This window comes from Camelus ferus, chromosome 25, assembly GCF_009834535.1.
Source record: "Camelus ferus isolate YT-003-E chromosome 25, BCGSAC_Cfer_1.0, whole genome shotgun sequence".
Classification (NCBI taxonomy): Eukaryota; Metazoa; Chordata; class Mammalia; order Artiodactyla; family Camelidae; genus Camelus; species Camelus ferus.
The window spans coordinates 29,122,208-29,145,824 of record NC_045720.1 but is presented as its reverse complement, the minus strand read 5'-3'; the positions used below and the strand labels follow the sequence as shown (position 1 = coordinate 29,145,824).

Here is a 23,617-nt window from a genome sequence, read left to right as displayed (position 1 = left end):
AGTTAATATCAAGATTTTGTTCACATAATAATAAGGTGGAATTGCCATGTACCTATGTCAGATAATGACATTTAGGCTGATGTTGTCATTAACAAAGAACAGATCAGAAACAGTACTCTCTGAAAGAGAAAAGCAAAAACTCATCTTGACCTTTCCATTTGGCACTCAGTGAGAAAAAAAATTATACTTTTCCTAGCTTAATGCAACCTGAAAATTCAGAAATAAAATCTAAATCATTTTTATACTTCTCATTTATCAGCACCTCCCCGAGAAAGGTCTCATTACCATACATAGCACACTGAACACGCTTCATTCAGATCAAGAAAATCAAATACACTGCAAATTTCTTCTTCAAACAAGAGTTTTTATAACTAAACTCAAGATTGTATAGATCACAAAATGTTAGTTCCAGATATTTTTATTAATGTGGCATTAAATTTTGAAAATTCCTCAGAAGCTATCATTTACAATTTTAAAGGATCTAAGTCAGTTTTCATGAGATGTCTTGAAGATTTTTCAGTGCTTCTCAAAGAAGTTAATCCATTAAGCTGAAGCCAGTCCCTATCCTTTTGGAAGACCGGTGGAAGAAAGGAAGGCTGGAGCTACAAAAGCATAGCAAGGAAATGATCAAGAAAATTGTCAATAAACACAAATGTTCAAGGGGCTCAAACAGATACGTGAACAACCATGTTCACAGCAGCACTACTCACAATAGCCAAAAGGTGGAAGCAACCCACATGTCTACTAACAGATGAATGGATAAACATACTATAGTGCACATACACTCCAGTATATTATTCAGCCTTAAAAAAGGAAGGAAATTCTGACACCTGCTACAACATGGATGAACCTTGAAGACATTATGTTAAATGAAAGAAGTCAACCACAAAAGGGCAAAGATTGTATAATTCCATTTATATTAAGTACCTACAGTAGTCAAATTCACAGAGACAGAAAATAGAATGGTGGCTGTCAGGAGCTGCAGGGAGAGGGAAATGAGAAGTTGTTGTTTAATGAGTAACAGAGTTCCAGTTGGGAAAGTTGAAAAAGTTCTGGATATGGATGGTGGTGACAGTTGCACAATAACGTGAATGTACTTGGTATCACTAAACTACACACTTAACAATAGTTAAAATAGTAAATTTTACATTGTGTATATTTTACCATTAAAAAAATGCAAATGTGTATAAGGGCAGGTGGGCCTGTGGCTGAGTGGCGCAGGTCAGGGTTTGTGATGGTAGCGAGCGCGGAGATTTCGATCAATGAGTGCGCATGTGTCCTCTCTAAAGCGAGCAGGCCCAGGCCCTGCTCTGCCCGCAGATCGCGCCAATGTGCCATCTTCCTGGCAGATATTATGGTTTCTCAAGAGACGCCTGAAATCCACATTTGTATGAGACATCATCTATTTTCTTTTTTAAATTGGCAACAAAGTTTAAGTTTTAAAAACACTACGGGGGGAAAAAATAAAGCATGTCTCCAGGCCTCTAGCATGTATCTTTCGATTTAGAGAGTGAATTAACAGCATTCTTTCCATGAACGAAGGCCACATTTGATTCAGGGGAGCAAGCCAAGTCCTGAACAGCATCAGCTTGAGCAGAGGAATCACTTCCAGCCTGTGCTGCCAGCCAGTGCTTTCAGGGAGGGAGACATACAAGTTTATCACAACTGTAACCTCATTCTAGGAAGCTACAAACAAGTGGAAAATGGGTATCTTACGTGTGATTAGTTTTGCTGTTATGAATCTACAATGAGAGCCTTTAGAATTCTTGCATATATGAGAATAGGCTTCCACTTATTGGCCAGTTTTAATAGAGTCCCACATTAGTCTCAGACAAGAAAGGAACCCTCTACTGAAGAATAAAGATGTGAGGAGCATTCATCCAAATCACGTGAAGGACAACTTGGCAGTATTAACAGCCCTAACTCTTGCACATAAGGCTGTGGGAGCCTGAATTTTAAAACAAAACTAATGTTTTAATTTTATATTTCATGAAGTTGGGGGTAGGAGGGAGTAATTTCAAAATAATAAAACATCTTAGAATAAACTAACATGAGTCATTATTAAATGAGTGCAATTCTGGAGCAGAACTAAAGCCCTCATAAAGCGTCCTCAGTTCTTCAAAATAACCAGCTTTATTTTTTACTTGTGTTTATCGTGTTATCACTATGCTGTAGATGAGGTGAATAACGTCTTTAGTATAAGAATGCAATTTGAATTCATACTCAATTCAACTTAACAAGTGTTTATTGATCTCCTTTTATACATTCAGTGCTGTGATGGGCATAGTGGATAATACACAAGAATTGTGTTCACCCTTGTTCCCAACCACTAACACCCCACCCACACAACCTTGCTTCATTTCAAGTGGGGCAACCAGAAAAGCCAACGTGAAACAATCAGAGGGCAGGAGAGGGCAGAAGCCACCTGTAGCTCACCTTGGATTCCAGATGGTAGAAAATTTTGTGCCATAACATCCCCAACCCTTCTTGGCAGTCATCTTGTTAGGGTGTAACTGTTAGAGCTGGGAGAGAAACCAAGAGGGCATTCAGCCTTCAGTAGGGAAAGATTTTATCTCGTTGCACAAATAAGGCGTGTGAAGATCAGTTAAAGGATCTCTCTAAAGGCACACATTAAGTGGGAGAAGGGACCAGAATTCAGACTCCTGCTGCCAGAGCATGACTCCTCCTGCCCCAGGCCACTGCCCATTCTATCACCAGCAGCGAAGACCCTTCATTAGTTCAACAAGCATTTAATGGGCACTTCCTTCTGCATGCCGCTGCTCTGCCCAATCCCATCAGATATTTGAGGTTCATCTTGTCACACTGTTTAAAAGTGTAAAGGCTGGAGCAAGAAGGAGGAGAAAAAGAGGTGGGCGGGTTCTCTGTTTGGAGCGGGGCCTCTCAGTGCCTGCGCCTCCAAGGGGTCACTGCAGGTCCAAGGCCTGGTCTTCAGCTCTGCATTCAGGAATTTGATTTTATCAGTTCCCTCAGGGGTGATGAGACTCTGGGGGACTGACTCACGCCAACCAAATGCTCAAGACACTGATTGATAAACCAGAAGGCCAGTTTGCTCGTGTACAATGAGAAACACATGGTTAGGCAGGCCAGGATATGCTTCTATGCTGCTTTGAAGCCCCTTTCAGGAAACTTCTTCCAGGAGGTGACTTGGAAAACACAGAAGAGAGAAAGGGAGCCTTGGTGACCCGAACTCCGGACAAACCAGACAGCCGTTCACAGATGCAAGCCATGTCCTCCATCCGTCGTCCACACACGTCGTCAGCCTGCAACCACCACGTCTCTTCTCCCCAGGCACACTCTACCCCATCCTCTGCTCGTTAAAATATTGATAACTAATGTTAATAATTTACTGAATGCTTACAACACACTAAGCACAGCTCTGAGAGCTTCACATGCATTTTCTCATTTAATCTCCCCAACATTGTGAGACAGGTACTGCCATTATCCTCCTTTTAAAAACAACAAAGGCTCAGAGGGTTGAGTAACTTGCCCACAGTCACAAACCTAGCAAGACACCACGAGGATTCAGACCAGGAAGTCAGACCCCAAAGCCCACATGCCTAACCATTAAACTGCCCTGCCTGCGAGGTGCCCCCGCTCCCTCCACGCGCTGCCTCTGGTGAAGCCTTCAATGATCCCTGACCATGCTCTCGCCCTTCCTCCAAGCCCCACTGCTCCTCTAGCTTTTGCTGCGTATCCAACTACGATCCCTACCTCCCTCTTTGGGATTTAAGGCAAATCAATCCATATCCGTCTGCTCAGGCTGCTGATCACTTGTTCCAAAGGGCATCTGGGACCGCAGTAGGTACAGTAAGCAAAGAGATACGGAAGTTCTGTCAGCACAAAGCTGTATCTACACACACACACACACACACACACACACACACACACACAGATAGATAGACACACACACACACACACACACTACTCCTCAAGATTCGAGGTTACACAGATTCAACCTGTATCTGCAAGCATGAGGACTTGCTAATTTAACCTCCCCTGGCCTTGAAGTTCCTGATTTATGAGACAGTTAAAAACCAAGCAATTACTTCCCAGTAGGTATTAAGATTATGGACATATAAACAGGACAATTTAATCATTACCTAGATAAACTAGATCTTAAATCCTAGGCACTGCTAAAGGTTTACGCAAAGCCTTTATGTAATTCACCAAAGTCATTTCAATGCCAGAACAGCTTAGACTTTAAATAGAGGGCACCTAACAAGAGTTATCCTCCTACTTAATCAAAAAATGGAGACAAGACCATCCGGTGACTGGCTCTCTCAAAAAGATGCAAGTCTTAAAAACAAGTTTGTTTGATACAATAGCATCATCTTTCAGGATTAACGACTAAAAACCACAGATCTAGGCCTTTCCAAACGCTTATAATTTCTTTGGTCTTTGGATTTGTCACATACAAATAAGATAAAGTGACCCAAACTGCTTACCCTGAGCCCCCAAACCTTGATAATGGATGTCCAATTACTTGTGATATACCTGAAAATGTTCCAAAGCGGACATGGGTCATTTTTGTGGGGACAGCATCCTTCCTCATTCCTCTGGGTACTAATATCCCAGTTGTCACTGGAGACTATGCCCCCCCATTCCTAGTCCCTGTGTTTTAATAAAGGGGTGATTTAACCCCTTCCCAAGGGTGGGCAGTGACCCAGGCCTGACCAATTCGCCTGGCTGCCATGTTTGGTTGAGAAACTGGCATGGAACCAATCCAGACAATGAGAATCAAACCTGGGAATCTTGCTAGAACTCCAAAGAAAGAGAAACTCCCCACTGGAGTGGCTTAGCTAACAGACAAGCCTGGAGCTTCCAATTATGTCTTGATGTCATGAAGGGAGGGCCTGCCTCAGGATGAAACCAATTCAGGTGAATGTCAAGTCAAGTGATGGCAAGAGACAGATTTCTGATGTCATTGTCTGAGACCTGAATCCAGCCAAGGCTTTAAGCCTTCACAGTTACAAGAATGAATTAAATGTGATATTTTTCCAAGCCCCTTTGAATCAGGTTTCTATCAACCTGAAGAGTCTTAACAGATAACAGATTCTTTTAACCTGAAACTTTATATAAGGATAGCAAATGCGTTATTTAACTTTAAAAGTATTAAACTATAAAATGAGCTTATACCAGATGTTAATTTCCTACTCCAAACAACTTCTCATGCCTTACCCACAATCCCCTGCTTGCAGAAATGGTGCTGGAGAAGTCAGTGCACGAGGCAGCCACCAGTGGACCTGGGATGAACAGCCAACCCAAAGGCAGATAATTATTTTCCTGGCCAGGCTGCAATAGCTGTGTGGTCTGAACCAATGAGCTGGGCCAATAGGAAACTCTCCCTTATGAACTGAGCCAGAAGATACTGAGGTCCCAGGCTGTAGCCTTATGGCTGACCATTCAGGGGCCATATGTAAAATGAAGCAACAGAGGAAGATAGGAGAGAAAACGGGAGGGGCCAAATGAGGAGAAACCACACAAACTCTGAGAAAGATTATGACTCCATTCTCAATTTTCCAGCCCTTTGTCTCGGTCCCCAGGACACCCAGCTATTCTTTGTTTCACAGGCTCAGAATCCTTTCAAAGGGCAGAGCAGTACCGTGGTGAGAGACTATGGTTTTTTCAAGTGACCACCTGGGTGTGAGTCCAGGTTCCCACCCACCAGCCACATGCCTTAGGGCACATTCCTGAAGCCTGCACCTCCTCAGTAGAATGAGGATGGTAAGACTCTACTCCCCAGGGCAGGGGGGAAGAGTTCGTGTGATCATGTACTCAGAACAATGTCATGATGGTCGTTGTCACTGTTACAATAAGCCCATTGGCCTTAAGCTCATTTGAGTGACATCCTAGTCCTTGACAACTGAGAGGGCCCAAAACACTAATTTATTGATTAACTTAAACATAAATATATTTTTACACAATACATATGGAACCGTCAATATGGGTATAACTACAAGTAAAATCCACTTCAACGGGGGAAGATCTGAGCCATGGGTGGCATGTGAAAGTGGACACTCCCCATCCCTGTCCCCATTCTGTATTGTGCCCTGTTCCTCTTGGGTCCTGCTCTGACTCCTCGGGACTAATTATTCCATATACCAGGGCTGATAGGCCAACTTTCAAGACTTCTCCTCTGCCTGCAACTGTTTGAAGCTCAGCCTCCTCTTCCATTGCATCCTCCAGCTCTAGCCGTCTCCTCGGCTCCTCATTCTTATGGGGCAGGTGTCCGCGTGCAGTACGTGTGCCCAGGAAGATGCAGATGTTGCAGAAGAAGGGTTGCGTCTGTAGCCTGCCCTGGCTTTCGGCATGAAGAAAACAGCTAAACCCAATCCAGAAGCGGTCTCTCGTTACTCAAACCGCTGACCCGCGATTACTTCCTGTTCCGAGTGGGCCCACCCCTTCCGAGATTGGGAGAAAAATTCATTTAGAAGCTGGGGGATTTTACTCTTTAACTGTTTTGTCCCTTCTGTGAAAATTACACAAGCAACTGTATAGACTTGGTTCCTGTCCAGGTAAGTATCGTTTAATCGCTCTGAACTGCTGATCTATACTTTCCAGCCTTCAAAAAAACAAAACGGATTTTGCTAAAGAAAGGTGACATAAATCACCTTTAGAAAAACCTCTTTATTTAGAAAAAAGAAATCCTCTATTTCCCCGGAAAAAGAAAACATTCACAGATATATTCTTCAAATCTGTTCCCCAAAATGCATTAAGAATGAGACGTATATAGGAATCCTGAGAAAGGAACAGAAGTTTTTATTTCTCAAGGGAAAAACTAAGACCTTCCGCAAAGGCCATGGTGTATTTGGTTTTGTATTCTTTGCTAAAAGGCAATAATCGAGGAACTAAACCTATATTCCCAGGGTCTTTCTTCCTGCTTTCTTTTGGTAGAGTCAAGATGCGAGCCTTTTTAGTACATTCGCTACTCTAAAAATCAGAGAATTCATATTTTCTGACAGCTTCAGAAGAGGGCTGGGTGAGAAAAGAACTGACACACTCCAGTGTCTCAAACAACAGGGCACTTCCATGCAGGAAAAAACCACTTTTGAGTTTACATGCAGTCCCTCAACTTACAAGCTGATCATGTTCTAAGGTTCTTCCTAACCTGGAATGCTTAGAATCTCGAAAGCATTCTCCCCTGAGAACAACATTCTCAGCACAGACTGATGTTACCCTAAGAGTCATCCTAACCTCAGATTTTCTGAAGAATCACGTAGTTTTGTCCTGTGGGCCCTGCACAGTCCAGTCACAACTTGTACCGTTCTTTATGGAAATGCATTCAGAGCTCCAAATAAGACATAGTGCTTCTGACCCTACCACACTGTCACCAGAGCCAAGATGTCAGTGGTGACCAGGGCCTGCACTCCAGGGGTGAGGCAGCTCACCCCACCCACACTGACCAACCAAGGGAACCGAGAGGGGTAAGGGTAGGGCCGGCGGGGTCCTTCCTGTTCCTCCTTCTGGCCCCCATTTGGCCACCAGCAGAGAATGAAAAAGCAGGAACTTGATGCCAGCAACGCAGACCCCAGGGCCACAGAGTGCAGGAATGGGGGAGGGTAGGAGAATTCTCTGAGGCTTTGGCCAGCTGGTTCCTCCAGCTCGGCCTGGACTGCCTGTGCTCTTAACTTTCATTTCCACTGTTGGTTGCTAAGTGCTATACATAATGCAAAAGTAAACAGTAACACAGCGCAGTTTGGGAGACACGAAAACACACATCAATCAGCCAAGGAAAAAGACACTCTCAAAGTTTCTAGGTTTATTTTTAGATCCTGGTTGACCAAATGAGTAACCTAAATGTCCAAAGGAAGAGAAGCTGGGACCAAAAGTGTAACACAGCTACCGCAGATCTCCAGGTCCATCTTAGCTTATAAAATATGCATCGGTCAAGTCCTCAGGTGTTTAAAGTGCCTCATAGTAGCACTTTGAAAAGGATACAGCAGCCAATGCACTCTACGCACAAGACTTGCTCAACAGAAAACATCATCCCCTGGGGTTTCAAGACCATGGAGTAAGCGCAACCCAAAATGCTGGTATCCTTCAGTAGAGAACACAATTTAACAAAAGGAACTAAAACTATGCTAAAGAAATGTATGTAAATCCACTGAGGAAAGGAAAAGTGTTTTATTCACTTTGTATTCTCACAACATTTGGCATAGTGCCTTGTACAGAGCAGACATGCAATAAATGTTTGTTTAATAATAGTAATAATAATAATAATAATCCTGGAAGAGCCCTCATTTCTAAGCAAAACTATCATTATGACCTTCTTGAAATTCCCTACATGGTGAAATCAAACCAGCCAAACAGACTTGAAATTTCAAAAATAAACTTAGCACTATAAAAGGGAACCAGAAGAAAGAGCATAACAGACAGATTATAAAAGACTGAACTATTGGATTGGAAAGCAGGAATAACCCTGAGTGAGCCTTTGAGATTTGCTTGGCTTCTTCACCTGTGAGATGAGATGATATTCGTGGCCCTACCACCTCATGGCAATGCAGTAGAGACAGATGAGAAATTGTTAGCGGGAGCACTGCTCAGACTACACCCACAAGCTGCATCATGACAGTCAAGTTACAAGGCAAAGATCTGGGACCCGAGGGAACCAAGTTATTATTCTCAGTGTATCTACCTAATTCCCGGTAAATGCAAAAATCTGTTTTCCCTTAGAAAAGACCCTTCTGATTATAATACCACTATTTTAAGTTGAAAAAAAATGCACAAATAAGAGAAGACACTTGTTTACGGAAAGTTAAAACAATAAAAAAAAAGCACTTAATAAAAAGTGCTGGGACATCTTTTATTTTTAAATGTTCAAAACTTCAATTGATTAAATCCACTGGAAATATATCCTTATTAAATATGTCTTTATATAATCTTACATAAGGTAAAAGTTACTATATTAAAATGATAATAGCAAAAAAATTATTTAGATTTTTTATCAAATGACCAAGAACAGAATGGCTAAGCAACCTGGGGTATAGCCATTCAACAGAATATTATATGCTCAATTAAGTATTATCTACGAAGAGTATATAATAAAATGTAGAGTTCCTGTAAAAAGTGAAAACTTCTATTTCTTTTATTCTCAGTCCTTCACTTCTGACACCAGTGTGTGAAGGTTTTTTCCACACCAACCAATACTCTAACTCTCTGAGCACCAACTGGGTGTCCTATAATTCAATTCTTCCTACTAACTACTTGAAGTTAATGCAGACCCCTCAGGTTAAGGGCTCAGTCCCACAAGACTGCTCCCCACTTCAAAGACCAGTTGCAAGTCCTACGTTGTCACCTGTGCTTCTGACCAACCAGCTATAAATCAGGAGTTCCTAAGACCCCCCTCCTCAGGTTCAGTGATTTTCTAGAACAGCTCACAGAACTCAAGAAAACAGTTTCCTTACTAGAGTACCAATTTGCTATAAAGGGATACAACTCAGGAACAGGCAGATGGAAGAGATGCATACAGTGAGGTATGGGGGAAGGGGCTTAGAGCTTCCATGCTCTCTCCAAGCATGCCACCCTCCCAGCACTTGCTATGTTTTGCAACCTGGAAGGTCTCCAAACCCCATTACAAAGGATTTTTATGGAGGTTCCATCATAATGGCATGGTTGATTAAATTACTGGCCATTAGTGACTGAATTCAATCTCCAGCCCCTTTTCCCTCCCTGGAGGTTGGGGGTAGGGGAGTGGCAGAGGGGAGGAGCTAAAATTCCAACCCTCTATCTTCAAGAGTCACCTCATTAGCATAAATTCAGATATGGTTGAAAGAGGCATACTGTGAGTAACAAAAGACATTCCTCTTATCCCCATCCCTCAGAAACTCCAAGGGTTTTAGGAGCTCTGTGCCGGCAAATGAAGACAAAGACCAAATATATATTTCTTATTATATCACAGTATCAGAGCTTAGGGTAGATGGTTAAATTTTAAAATATTTTTTAAGTTATATCTAAATATGACTGTATAACTAAAGAAAAAAATCTATGAAAATAATGAAATGTTCCAAATATTAACCCTGTTTGCCTTTGAATATTTAGATTATTACTTTTTTCTTCTTTCCAATGTTCTCTACTGTGCAGACTTTATTTCACGACAATGCCTTACTTTTACAATGGTAGGGATGAGGGTATGAAGGAAACAGCACCCAGGCTCTGGCGAACATAATCTGTAAGAGTCTAGATTAAAAAAATACAAGGCACAGTTTTCCTGTTGCTTTCCCAAGAAACATCAGAGGCCAGAACTGACTTATGATTCTCACTGCCTGCCTTTCGGTCTCACGTGGAAATAGCCGTCACGTCTTCCAAAGGGTGAGGTGGTGGGAATTCAACAACCCAGATTTCCCACATCCCATTCCTCCCCTTCTGACAAGTCACAGAGCAAAATCCCATCAAAGGGCTCTTACTTTAAATATCCTATTAGAAATTCCAGGTCACATGTCTAAAGAGAAGTGTGTATGTGTCTTTTAGTCTGTCTGTACATCTGCTTCCTCCCCCTTCCTCTGTCCCCAAGGGCAGCAAGACAAACTCCAGGGCCATGATGCAGCAATCTGCCTCAGCTGTCAAATCTGATCAATCTGAATGATAAATGATAAATCTATTTATCAAAATAGAATAGCAATGCACAAAAAGTGAGAACCAAAGGAACCTCAGCCAGGATAACACTCCAATATTAAACAATTTTAAATAACAAAGTTTGAAGTCCATCACTCCTCTCAAACTTGCCATAAAATCCAAATTAATAGTCTCAGATCCCTATCATCAGTATTTCAAGCCCTAATACTGAATTAGGCTAAATATTTCACCTTCAAGTACATACAACTATCAGATAAACGTTCAAAATCCCTTGCATAGCACTACAGAGATATATATCATATACACCTTTACATAAAAATAATGAAGGAAAGCACCCCAAATATTAACACCCGCTGCCTTTAAATTAAGGGTAATAATACTACAGTTACGTTCCTGAAAGTATGGGGGTAAATTAGAGATTTTTAATTTCAATACTACTAAAAGTATACCCAATGGTTTGTTCACCATTAAAAGAAATTTTCTGAAATGCTTATTAAAACAAAAGACATTTTAGTAAAGAAAATAATAATCCCCCTAATTTATCTCTTTAGTAAATTCAAGTATGTGCAATATCTTGTATGAAATTATCTTCTGAAAGGTGGTATCCTTGCACCATGGACAGTAAAGAGCAGCCACAGCAGCGGCAGGAGTCCCCTGTGTGAGATGCTGCTCCCCGTGCTCACAGGTGCTGCCCACTCACCCTCTCAACCTTCACAGCAGCCCCATGAAGCAGGTATGACTGACTCATTGCCCAGTTGCCACCTGAAGATACAAGCTTCCGGAGGTCGCTCGGCTGGTAAGTAGCAGCACTAAGACTGAAGCCGGGTTAATCCAGCTGCAGAGGAGGTGCACTCTCTCCCCGACAGATCTACAGATTGTGTCTGCATCCCTTTTCGCTTCTACCAAAAATATCCTTGCCCAAGCTTGGCTTGGACAACCTGCAGGAAAAACAACTGGCATCAACTAACCAAACAAACAAACAATCAGTATAGATTTAGCAACGCTGAACGGAGTAGGTCCCGAATTACTATGCCAGTTTTCAAAAAGTTAACCAATCCTCAAATTAGAACTAGAGGGAGGAAGCTATACATGGCTTTCCAGTAATGGAAACAGAAAAAATTAAATCAATTACATGGTCTAGTGGAGAAAAAGAAAGGTATAGAAGGGCCTAAAAATAGTTGCTATGTTATCTCTGCTTTAATAATAGCAGATTAGCACACATTCTCTTGGAAATGTCACCTAGGCAACCAGAAATACAAAGACAAAGATGTTCGGAAAAATATATGTATATGGATCTATTTTTGCCATCTTTTGAACATAAATGATCACTATTGCAAGAAGGACAATAATTAGGAGACTAAGTAGGGGAAAGAGGTAGGTGCAGTAGAAAGTTTTGTAAGTAGGTGCCCCATATAAGTAGGGTAATAAAGTATAAAAGCAGGTCTCTATTTGTGTAAGAAGCCTTGACCTATTGTCTCAGATTTGGGCCAAGAATCTAGTAAGAGTGTTAAACATATTTTTTCTATGTTGTTGAAATCTCATTTTTTATCTCATAAACCAAAGGCAGACTAATACAAAGGAGGGTAGCCTGACAAACTTTAAAACACATTTGGAAAACTCTTAAGTCCCACTTAACTGGGGTGACCTTATGTCCCTGTTCGCCTGGATTGCCTAGGACATCCCTACTTGGGCCTGTTTTTTGTTATAATCATTGAAAAGCTCTCCTCCTTCACACTCAAAAGTGTCCTGGTGTGAACAATGAATTATATGGTCACTTTATATTTAGCCACAACGTATTTCTTGACCACTTACTGATGTGCTGGATACTAGGTTGGGAACTTAGATCCGTACCAAAACAATTCTGAAATAGAATCCCTGACCTCCAGAACACTATAGTCTCACTGAATAGACAGAAATACCATCTGAGACAACAGTGAAACAGTGACAACTTGATAATCATTGTGTAGTCTAGGCTGGAAGTGCCTTGGTTCAGAGACAAGGGGGACAGTCTCCTTTGAGTGGGACACTCCAGAGAACTAATGGTAAAAGTTCTCCATGAGCACTTATTGCATACCCAGCCCTGCTGTAAGCTCGGTGCCCGCATGACGTCACTTCATGCTCAAAACAACCCTAGAAGCAAAGAACGATCACTATGCTTGTTTTGCAGATGAGATGACTCACCCAGACTCATGCCAGAGAATTCAAATGCCCCAATCCAAGCACGTGTTCTCCCCTGCGGTGTGGACCCCCTGCTTCCTGCCTACCCCGCTTTTCCAGGAGCCGAGGCAGCAGTCAAGTGTTATCAGAGTCCTCAGCTGCCCTTTTGGCTCTGTAGCAGCGCAAGCTGCGGTCAAGCCCCGACAGAAGGTTGTCACATCCACCAGGGCCCAGGTGGGCCCCTGAGGGCTCTGTGATCCTACTGAGGAGTCCTGCTGAGGAGGCTGTTGAGAAAACAGCAAGGAGAGGCTCAGTTAAGCAGTGAAGGTTTGTGACAGCAAGCAGTGTCACCATCCTAGGCCTGCATGCAGAGTGGCTAAAGGAACCCAAAAAGGATGGCTGTAGGGAGAGGATGCCTGGCAGGAGCTGTGGCCTTTAGGGACAGACAAGTCAACCTGCAGCACGCAACCCAGTAGGAGGGAACGGAGGAAATAAATGCCCTACCTCACTCTCCTCCCACCCACCCAACAGTAGGCTGGACCCACCATTGGCTGAACTATACTAGAAATCAGAAGACAAAGATGGAAATTGATGGTGATGGTAGAGATCCAGCTCTCAGGGCACAGAGCCAGGTAGACAAGGGAGGACAGAGGATATGGAGGGGGCAATAAGAGATGGCCAGCCTGTCTGCTGTCCTTGTCCCTGCAGAAAAGTGTGCTTCAACTGAAGGAGAGTAAACTGGCCTGGTCACTCTTGAGGGGTCAAGATGGTGCTAATAAGCCAGAAGATGCCATCCTTACCATCTACGTGACGCCAGAGCCAACTTCATGGGCAAGTGACCTGTGCAGTTACACAAGGCACCATGCTCAGGAGGGCCCCATGCTTGGTCTAATGCTCTGCCACACCATCTTGAAATTCTTAATAACTTCCTAACAAGGGCCCCACATTTTCACTTTGCACTGGGCCTCATAAATCATATAGCTGGTCTTGTGCAAGGCAAGCCATTTTCTTCAGCAGGTGAGACTAAATTCTCTAAGTATCAGAGTATTCCAGGAATACTATTCAAAGCAAATAGATCCAAAGTTAATACTAACCAGAGGAACAACTGTTATAGCAGAATATATAACACAATAAAGTGAAGGGATATTTTACCTTTTTTTCCTTTCCTCTTTCTCTTTTGAAGTCAAACTGCCAAGTGGCTGAGAAACCAAAATTAGCTGCCCCCTGGAGAGAAACCAACCTTAATTACAACTGCCTCTCCATAGCACAGAGGGAGTAGATTTTGGCTCAGTTAATGTGATCAATACAGACAAACAGAATAATTTACGCCCTGGGGTGGACTCTCTCGATGTATTCCACTTGATGAGTTAGTCATCAAATTAGCCAGGTAATTGCCAAAGCTACTCTTGACCTTGTCTTTTGTGCCTGGTGTCCACAGGCCCCAGTTTGAGACTCAGTATTGAAAATACACGCATAAAAGGCTTGTTAATGGGCTGGCAAGATTTACAGCTCATATTTCTAAGCCACTGCTTTCTGAAAGACTAGAAACTTGAGCTTTTACTGCTTCTGCCTCATTTTCCTGGAAGACTCAACATTCTGAGGCTTCCTCTAAGTAACTGCAGTTTTAAAATCTGGCAATCCCAGGTGAGAAGCCAGAACAGGACCAGTGGCTACCCTTCTCCCATTCATTTCCTCTAAGGCCACTGGGCAAAGCAAAGCACAGAAAACTTCCATCCAAGTTAGGGATCAAACTGGTTTTTGTGAGCTTCTTTCAGTCACCCCTTCATTTCAGAAATAAGGATGGCAGATTCTAAGAATTTTGTTTTGTCATTTAAAGTAAAAATAAAATTTCAATAGATCAAATTAAAAGCATCTGCAAGATCTGTACTATGTTAAGGAACCTATAGTCCAGGTAGTAAATCAAATCTATAGGCATTGTGACAGAATTGGAGGATCAAGGGTTGCAAGGTACACTCATGAGCCCTGTTGTGGGGTGAATGCTGCCCCCCAAAAGATATGTCCACATCCAAACCCCAGGAACAGGTGAATGTGCTCTTATTTTTAAAAGGGTCTTTGCAGATGTAATTAAGTTAAGGATCTTGAAATAAGATCATCCTGTAAAATGCAAATTAAAACCACAATGAGAAAGCAACTCATCCTCATTAGAATGGTCATTACTAAAAAGACAAGAGATCACAAATATTGGTGTGGATGTGAAGAAAAGGGAACTCTTGTGCACTATTGGTGGGATTGTAAATTGGTGCAGCCACTATGACAAACAGTATGGAAGATCCTCAAAAAATTAAAAATAGAACTATACCATATGACCCAGCCATTCTATTTCTGGGAATATGTCTAAAGGAAATGAAAACACTAACTCAAAAATATTATCTGCAACCCCCTGTTCATAGCAGCATTATTTACAATAGCCAAGACATGTAAGTGTTCACTGACAATGAATAGATAAAGAAGTTGTGGCTTATATACACAATGGAATATTATTCAGCTGTTAAAATGAGAAAATACTATCATTTGCAGCAACATGGATGGACCTCGAAGGCATTATGCTAAATGAAGTAAGTCAGACCAAGAAAGAAATTATTATATGATATCACTTACATGTGAAATCTAAAAACAAACAAATTTTAAAAACCTACCAAACTCACAGAAAAAAAGATCAGACCTGTGGTTACCAGAGGCAGCAGGTGGGAGAAGAAAGAATTGGAGGAAGATGGTCAAAAGGTATAAACTTTGAGTTATAAGATAAGTAGCAGAGATGGAATGTAGAATGTGATGACTATAGTTAGCGCTGCTGTGTGATGTATGGGAAAGATGTTAAGAGAATAAACCCTAAGAATTCTCGTGACAAGGGGAAAACAATTTTTTATCTTTTCTTTTTTCTTTTCTTTTTATTGTATCTATGTAAGACGATGGTTGGTAGCTGAACCTTTGTGGTAATCATTTCACACTATATGTAAATTAAACCATCATGCTGTACATCTTACATTTACAGTGATGTATGTCAGCCTTTCACAATAAAACTGGGGGGGAGGGGGTGGAAATCACCTGGAATTATTATACAGGTGAGCCCTAAATCCAATGACAAGTGTCCTTATAAGAGACACACAGAGGTGAAGAGGACTCCATGTGACCAGAGGCAGAGACGGGAGTAATGCAGCCTCAAGCCCAGAAATGCTGATGGCCACCAGCCTAGAAGCAAGGAGGGTCTTCTCCTCCAGAGCCTCTGGAAAAAGCTTGGCCCTGCTGATAACTTGATTTCCGACTTCTGCCTTCAAAATGGTGAGAAAATAACTTTCTGTTATTTTAAGTCACCCAGCTTGTGGTGATTTGTTGGAGGCCACAGGAAACTAATACAAGCCCTCAGCCACATCTCTCACCTGTGGCCTCCTCTTCGCAACCTCCGGTAATGGAAAATATGAGGCCTTCCAAAAGCAGCCTGTTCTGTTTTCACAGTGACCCAGTTCTGGCCCCAGAATAGGTCTTTTCCCCAACACAGTACTTCACGTATTTGGAGACCATAATAATCGGGCTCCCACAGAACTTTTTCTGGCTAGAGAGCCCCTCAGTCATGCCTCAGGGGAGGGGGGCTCCACCCCCCACCACACTAGACACTGCCCTCTGCATTCCCTCCGCCAGAACAGCACCATCTCCCTTGTCCTCAACACTCTTCTAACGCAGCCCAAGGTCTCATTAATGTTTAAGCAGCCAGGTTACACTGTCAACTCCTTTGGGGTTTTCAGCTGAAAGCAAAACAAAACAAACTTACATCTTTTTCACTTATGTTTCAAGGACATATTGTCAACCCCATCAAGTATATGGAAAAGACTTTTTAATGGAAATACAACGATCAGCTATGAAACATATCTACAAAATACATGCTGTTATTTAGAAAAGAAAGGGGGAGAGGGGGTGAATTCTGAGCAGTACCTTACTCTACATTTTGACAGCCAAGCTGAGTTTGTACAAATCAGATTATTACGAAAGAATCAAAACACACAGTTTTCAGGAAAAACTAACGTTCCAGATCCAACTGGATGTACAGAGGAAATGTCCGTGGGTTAAATCCCAGCTCCACAACTTCCAAGTTACTGATGTAGGATAGGTCGCTCAACCTCTTGATGCTTTAGTTCCCTTACCTGTAAAGATAACTGTAATGCTCTCTAGGGCTGGGTTCTCTCTGCTTGTTGCCCCTCCAGATCCACCCTCCTCCCTCCCTTACTCTGGTCTCAGCACTGGAAGGCTGATTTCTCAGCACAAGGTAGTCTCTGCATTTCTTGCCCTCCAGCTTCTGGTTGGTTTGGCTAATTGGAAGGCACCAACAGAAGACCAGAGAGGGGGAAAAAAGACTGGTCAGGAACTTATTCACCGGGTGCCTCCCAGCCAGGCCACAGCTTGGCAGCTGTGTTTTTCTACTGAAGAGCAATCACCCTTTCAGGGAAGGGATGTAAAGGCTTGCACACTTGGCTAGCTAGCCGGTGGTGTCTTCCCTTAACTTTGCCCACATCTTTCTGAATACAGTGGTCCCCGTTCATCCATGGGACATATTGTCAACCCCATATACGTTCCAAGAGCCCCAGTAGTTGCCAGAAACCACGGATAGTACCGAGCCCTGTAAAATTTTTCCTATACTTACGTACCTATAGTAAAGTTTAATTTATAAATTAGGTACATAAGAGATTGACAACAGTAATTATAATAATATAGAATTATAACAATATACTGAAATCGAACTTACGTGAATGTGGTCAGTCTTCCTCAGAATATCTTATGGTACAAATTTAATGCCTTTTCCATCACAATTAAGCATTTTTCGTGCACTGGGGCTGTTACATTAGCAGTCTGAGGTATGACAGCAAAACTAGCATGAATTTCTTTTTCCTTTTTCACAATTTCACGGATAGAAGATTCGATTCGTTCTTACCGTAAATCTTAGCAAACTCAGCGTTAAGGTTTTATCTTCTTTCCTTAAGTCGAGAATTTTCACCATTTCACTTAAAGGAAGCACTTTATAGCTTCTCTTTGGTGTATCCGAATTGTCAGCAGCACTCCTCTTGCGCTTTGGGGCCATTATTAAGTAAAAGTAGGATGAACACAAGCGCTGAGACACCCGGACAGCGGCTCTGCCACGAGACTACGAGGCGGGATTCACGGGACCAAGCGCCCAGGCTCGCGTGGGGCGAACGGAGCAGATTACGCGAGATTTCACCACACTGCGCAGAATGGCGGCAGTTTCGAACTTACGATTGTTTATTTCTAGAATTTTCCACGTTACATTTTCAGACCACGGTTCACCTCGGGTAACTGAAACCTCAGAAAGCAAAATCAAGGATAAGCAGGGACTACTAATAGTCCCTTCATTAAGCTTACTTCAGTGATCTTTTGAGCGTGTCATCTGCCTCCCTGTGAGACCCTGTTCACAGCGGCATTGCTCAAAACAGCCAGAAGATGGAAGCAACCCAAGCATCCATCTACAGGTAAATGGGTAAACACATGTGGTATAGTCTATCCATACACTGTAATATTATTCAGCTTTAAAAAGAAAGGAAATTCCAACACATGCTACAATCTGAATGAACCTTGAAAACAAGCACTATGCTAAGTGAAATAAGCTAGTCACAAAAAGACAAATATTCTATGATTCCACTTATAGAGGTACTTAGAATAGTCAGATCCATAAAGACATAAAGTAGAATGAACGGTGGTGGCCATGGGCTAGGGGGCAGGGGGAAATGAAAAGTTTTTGTATAACGGGTATGGAGTTTTAGTTTGGGAAGATGAAAACGTTCTGGGGATGGATGGTGGTGATAGATGCACAACAGTGTGAATGTACTTAATGCCATAAAGCTATGCACTCAAAAAATGGTTAAAATAGTAAAAATTTATGTTATGTGTATTTAACCACAATTTTAAAATGTATTTAAGAAATATTTATTACTCATCTATTGCACAAAGCACCACACTGGGGATAAACAAACTGGAAGGTCACTGTCTCTGTCAAGGGGGCTCAGTTCCTGCACTTCCCCCCAACATACCCCTCATTCCAGCAGTCTGTTCCCTAATTATGTCTTGCACTTTCATGTTGGGATACAAATTCCTTCAAGACAAGGGACTAGATCATATTCATCCAAATCCCTAGAATTTAACAAAATGTTGAGCACGTAGAAACTTCTCAAAAATATTGGTTGAATACGTAAGTAAAGGTCTAGTCGAAGAAATCTACGTTCTCTTTTTTCTCACATCTTCTGGTCAGTATTTAGCATTTCTTGAAGTTAGTTATGTATATTTTCAGAAATGAAAAGAATAGAGCTGCATACAAAATTCACTTTAAATTGTTCTGTTCACAAATAATTTTACCAAGTGCATAAATTGCAGAGTTCTGCAAGTCAGAACTCTTTCATTTGCAAGCCATGTGTCCTAGGGAGTTATTGAGTGCCCCTTAGCCTGTTTCCCTCATCTGTTAGGTGGGAATGCTGACTCTACTATATTGGATGTCCATTGCTTTGTAATCCAAAATCCATTGGCCAGTCTCCTAGTAAGAGTATAACAGTGTTCTGCTGGAGAAATACCCTTGCTCCTACTTCTTAGCCTATGACTCAGGGATGAAACCTGTAACCAAGCCCAAGCCCTAGACTAGTGTGGAATTCTGGTCAGAGGAACAGGCATGGGACCCAATGAAAGCCAATGACTACAGCCAGCCACTGTGGGTAGTGCTGGGATAGAGGCTCCCACTTTCTAGCTGGACTTAAATCCCAGCTTACATAAGGCCTAGAGCTCTTACAGCCATCCTGCCATGAACCAGCATCTAAAAATGGTGCCAACTCCAAGAAAGCAACCAAGAACTGGGAAGATAGAAATCAGGTACAAGTAATGATGCTTGAGCCCCAAATCAAGCCATACCTGAAGTTTCTTCCTCTGGACTGAGGAGGAAGCCAAAATAATATTCCTTTTTTTTCCCTCAAAATAGTTTGAGCTTTGGGGTTTCTGATCCTTGCAGCAGAATTGAGTCCTAATTAAGATAAGTATTTCCTCAAAAAGTTATTACACAGATGAAACGTGATCCTCATGTACATACATAGTGCACACTTGATAAATGGAAACTACTCATGTTAACTGTGGCCATAGTTTATGGTTGTGGTGGAAAATTCCTGGCTTCTTCTAGGAATCATTTCTAATCTATGGGCTCTGTCCCTGATTTTTGCCTTCACTCTTCTTCAGTGATATTCTATCATAGTGACAGAGATAGAGGGATGGTGACAACCAAGCCTGGCTGTCATTACTTCCTAATCCCACACACTGACAGTCATCACTAACTGACCACAGCACTCTTTCCTACTGAGCCTGGTCCCAGCCTTGAATTCCTCTTCAACCCAGCTCTCCAGGCAGCCACTACCAATCAATCAAAGATGACACACAAAATGAAGCCAATTGCCTCAGCTCCAGAACAGTGGTAGGCAGTTTTTCTGTAAAGAACTAGGTATTAAGTATTTTTAGACATGCTCTCCATTACATATTCTTCTTTGTGTTGATTTGTTTTGTTTACAACCCTTTAAAAATGTAAGAAGCATTTTTTGATCTTTTAGCTTATAAAACCCCCTGCTCTGGAGCCTTGAAATCAGACTCTGGGGCTGTCCCAGAAATCCAGACACCGTCTTATCTCCCTCTGCAGGGCTCCTGGAGGCTCAGCTGTGGAGCGCTTGGAAATGCCACCTCAGTTAAGAGTGTACCCACAGAACATACTGAATTGCCTGAGAAGTACAGAGGAGCTTTGATGATGGGAGAGTTCCTGTTCTCATCATACCAATCCGAGGGCAAGCTGAAACCCACACTCTGGGGGAAGCTACAATCCAAGGAAGAGCTACAAAGCCCACACATGCGATGACCTTCACCTCTGCCTCCAGAAACAGATTTACTGCACAACCCCTCAAAGAGCCGAACCTCCATTCCCCACGGCCAGTCTGTGATGTTCAACATTTTTATGAGGAAAGTAAGGTAAGAGTTCAGAGCACTACATTTCTCCACTGTTAGTCTGACACCTCACCACTTTAAAAAAAACCCTCAGAAACTGTTCCAAGACAGTGTGTCACATTTCTATCGACCAACCCTTGATTCCTTAATATTTCCCATAGCTTTTTTTATTGCAGTGTATATATAAAGATTGGTTTGGTCCTCTTCTCTATTATTGTCCATGTTTGTTTCCAGTTTTAGTGAAAAGGAATGAACTTTGCTTGACTAATGTTCATTTATTCATCCAACTCTAATTACTGATAATCACAATCCACCTCTCCAGGCACTTGCAGGCAGGGAAGATACATGGAGATGATGATGCAGCGTGATGAGAGGAGTATGTGCAGGGTAACATTCCAGCACGAAGCAAGGTGGTGGGGGGAGGGGGAGATACCGAGAAATTTGCTGGAAGGCAGAGTCGCTGCCACTGAGTAGGGAAGAATGCCCAGGAGTTGATCAGACAAGGAAGGGTGGGAAGATGACAGGTGCTAAGACTCAGTGGCTTGGGCCAAGGCTGCACATAGGGAGGCTTGGGAGCTGACGCTGGCAAGGAGACAAGGGTAGGGTCATGAAGGTCCTGGGGTCCAAACTATCCTGAAAGCCATAGTAAACCCCTGAAGGAAATGAAGCTGAATGACTGGCTTAGATTTTTGTTTTCAAAACAAGCCTTCTAGCTGCAGTTTGGAGAACAGACTGGAGCAAGAGTGTCCTGATTTGGAGCAAGGAGCCTGGTGTGAAGGCAACTGGAGCAAGAAGTGATGAGGTTATGAACTAAACTGGTGACAGTAGGGCCAGAGGAGGCAGACATCAACAAGAATAATAATAAGAGCTCACCCGTGTGCAACACTTGCAAATGACAAGACACTGCACGAAGTGCTTTCTGGTTATTAATTCACTTTATCTTCACAACAAGCCTGAGATAGGTTTGGTACCGATTATCAACCTCATGCCACAGATCAGGAAACAGAGAAAGATTAAGCAAGGAGCCCCTGGTCTGGGAGCAATTTGTGTCCCAACTAGAACCCAAACCCAGCAGCCTGGCTGCAGAGCCCATGCTCCTCACAGCCCATAGCCCAGCAAACTTGCAGGGAGTGGATATTCAGGATGGCCACTGAGTGGTTTTAATGGGGGAGACTCTAGGGCAATTTCCAGGGGTCTGGCTTGGATAACTGAACATTTGGGTTTCAGCTTCTGAAGCCGTCTCTTCTGAAGGAAGCCCCACCCCCAAGTCTGTATTTAGCCTTCAACCAGCACTCCCCATACACCCACAGTCTCCCCAGCACACCAGCACCCCTTTCTCGTCTGCGGTCCCTGATGCTGCATTTGACCCTAAAATACAGGCATCTCCCAGCTGGAATGAAAAACCTCACAATCATTACCAATTAAGTCTGAGAAATCCAGACAGTGAAGCCTGCTCTTGGTAATACAGAGGCTTGGCTCTATTATTTTCAAATCAGTCAGAACTGGGAAAACTTTGAGCAAGCTTGTGTGGTTTCCTTCTCAGCGAGACCTTGGCAGCCCTACTTCTGCGTTCACACTCGTTGCCCTACGGAGCAGAACGTGTACCATTATTTGGGGCTAAGCGCTGAACAACTGAAGCACTCGCCTGGCCAGCGGTCTCCGACAGACCCCGCAGGAAGAAAGTAGCCCTGGTGGGGAGACCTTCAGAGAGCCAAATGGCTTTCTTTCTCCAGGCATGAAAGTTAAAGCAAGCATCTGCTGCAAGAAACTTGTGCATTTCCTGCGGACAGGGAGACCTCCTGCCCCTCCCGGGCTGATACAACCCACTTTGCACATCCTGCTTCTCTGGGAGCTAAAAATAAATCGGTATGCACTGAAAAACACTCAAACACATCTCCCCAGCACACCCCTTCCGAGTCTCTGGGGGCAAGAGACACAAATCTTTAAGATCCTGAGTCTAAAATGCAGACCACTTCCTCCTATGGGTTCAACTGGCGCCTTTCGGTGGTTCCCTAAGCCCCCTCCCCAGACACCCACCCAACGCACTCGCCTGCTGCGGCCTCTCGGAGCCGACTTAGAAGACCCAGGAACCGGCGAGTGCCCTGGACCCCAACCTCCTCCCCCGACCCCAGGAGGGGTGCTTCTGGTGTCCCTGGCCACCAGGCGCACGAACGCCCCCTTCCGACCCGGCGCGCCCCCATCCTGCCTGCCCCGCGCGCCTCTGCGCGTCCCTCTGCAAAGTTGCTCTCTCCTTTCCTGCCACCCATCCTCAGCGTCTTTGGCTTTGTTTTATTTTACCTCAGAGGCACTCAGGGAAGGGCAGGGGAATTGACAGGAGGAGCTGCACCTGGGAAGGGCTGCGGGAACCAGGTCCTCAGGACCGCGCGCTCCTGGCGCCCACCCCCACGCCCGCCGCGCCCCTAGCGTGCCGGTTCCCCCAGCAGCCGCTCCCGGCGCCGCCGCCCCCGCTGCATCCTCCCGAGCTACAATTCCCACTCGGCGCTGGCTCGGCAGAAGCGGAGGGAAGACGCTGCGACTCACCGCCTCGGCTGCTCCCGGCGTCTGTGCTGCCGCGGGTGAGGCGGCGGCAGCGCCTTCCCTCCGCCCGCCTCCCCCTGGCCAGCACCGCCGCCTGCCGCGCCCCCCTCCCCAGCCTCGCTCGCCGCCTCCCTCCCCGCGGCCGCCGACCCCTCCTCCCCACCGCGGCCCCGCAGGCAGCCTCTCCAGGTTGGGCCGACGCCCGGGGTGCAGAGCGCCAAGCTGAGGCGCGGGGTTTGCAGGTGCAGTGAACACCCCCATCTTGCCCGGGTGCAGCCACCACGCTTATTACCCCTGTTGAGCCTCCGAGTCCTAGCCCACTGCCAGGCTTCTAGCGAGGCTA

At 43.8% G+C, this 23,617-nt stretch overlaps 1 long non-coding RNA gene across 2 annotated transcripts; it reads right to left on the bottom strand.

Annotated features, from left to right (window-relative positions):
• Positions 1–402: 402 nt before the first annotated feature.
• Positions 403–23,312, bottom strand: LOC116659890. Of its 2 annotated transcripts, XR_004315266.1 has the most exons (3): positions 23,278–23,312; positions 2,437–2,522; positions 403–602 (listed from the first exon to the last, which is right to left on the bottom strand). It is a non-coding gene; the product is annotated as an uncharacterized LOC116659890 (long non-coding RNA). The 2 variants fall into 2 exon arrangements; XR_004315265.1 differs by lacking the exon at positions 23,278–23,312 and having other exon boundaries at positions 2,437–7,363.
• Between the last annotated feature and the right edge of the window lie 305 nt (positions 23,313–23,617).